Source organism: Triticum aestivum, chromosome 1B (genome assembly GCF_018294505.1).
Source record: "Triticum aestivum cultivar Chinese Spring chromosome 1B, IWGSC CS RefSeq v2.1, whole genome shotgun sequence".
Classification (NCBI taxonomy): domain Eukaryota; kingdom Viridiplantae; phylum Streptophyta; class Magnoliopsida; order Poales; family Poaceae; genus Triticum; species Triticum aestivum.
Window position 1 is genome coordinate 47206375 of NC_057795.1, and position 794 is coordinate 47207168.

The 794-nt window shown below is 49.4% G+C and overlaps 2 non-coding genes across 2 annotated transcripts; both read left to right on the top strand.

Moving 5' to 3' along the window:
- Positions 1-148: 148 nt before the first annotated feature.
- On the top strand, positions 149-267 carry LOC123152108 (5S ribosomal RNA). The gene has a single exon (XR_006476031.1). It is a non-coding gene; the product is annotated as a 5S ribosomal RNA (ribosomal RNA).
- Positions 268-564: 297 nt separating this feature from the next.
- LOC123154607 (5S ribosomal RNA) lies at positions 565-683 on the top strand. Its single transcript, XR_006476942.1, has one exon. It is a non-coding gene; the product is annotated as a 5S ribosomal RNA (ribosomal RNA).
- The last annotated feature ends 111 nt before the right edge of the window (positions 684-794 follow it).

The window sequence follows — 794 nt, forward strand, 5'->3', positions numbered from 1 at the left end:
TGCACTGGTGCGGTTGAGAGGGAGGGGTGGAAACCGTGTTAAACTCATCTCCGTAGTTGAGAGGGAGCGGCCAAAGCAATGTACAATCGTCTTTGTAGTGGAGCTGGGAGGGGAAAGGGTAAGGGACGAAGACGGGGGGTAACATGTCGGATGCGATCATACCAGCACTAAAGCACTGGATCCCATCAGAACTCCGAAGTTAAGCGTGCTTGGGCGAGAGTAGTACTAGGATGGGTGTCCTCCTGGGAAGTCCTCGTGTTGCATTCCCCTTTTAATTTTTTTTGCGCCGCTTGCAAAACACAACGCATGTATAAGTAATATATTTACCGTGTTTTATTATTTTGCACGAGTGCGGTAAGTTATAGCTGGGTGCTCACGATTCATGAGTCTAGCGGCGGCGTTGTGGCGCGGCAAGCGTGCACTGGTGCGGTTGAGAGGGAGGGGTGGAAACCGCGTTAAACTCGTCTCCGTAGTTGAGAGGGAGCGAACAAAGCAATGTACAATCATCTTTGTAGTGGAGCTGGGAGGGGCAAGGATAAGGGACGTAGACGGGGGTAACATGTTGGATGCGATCATACCAGCACTAAACCACCGGATCCCATCAAAACTCCAAAGTTAAGCGTGCTTGGGCGAGAGTAGTACTAGGATGGGTGACCTCCGGGGAAGTCCTCGTGTTGCATTCCTTTTTTAATTTTTTTTGCGCCGCTTGCAAAACAAAACGCACGTGTAAGTAATATATTTACCGTGTTTTATTATTTTGCACGAGTGCGGTAAGTTATAGCTGGGTGCTCATG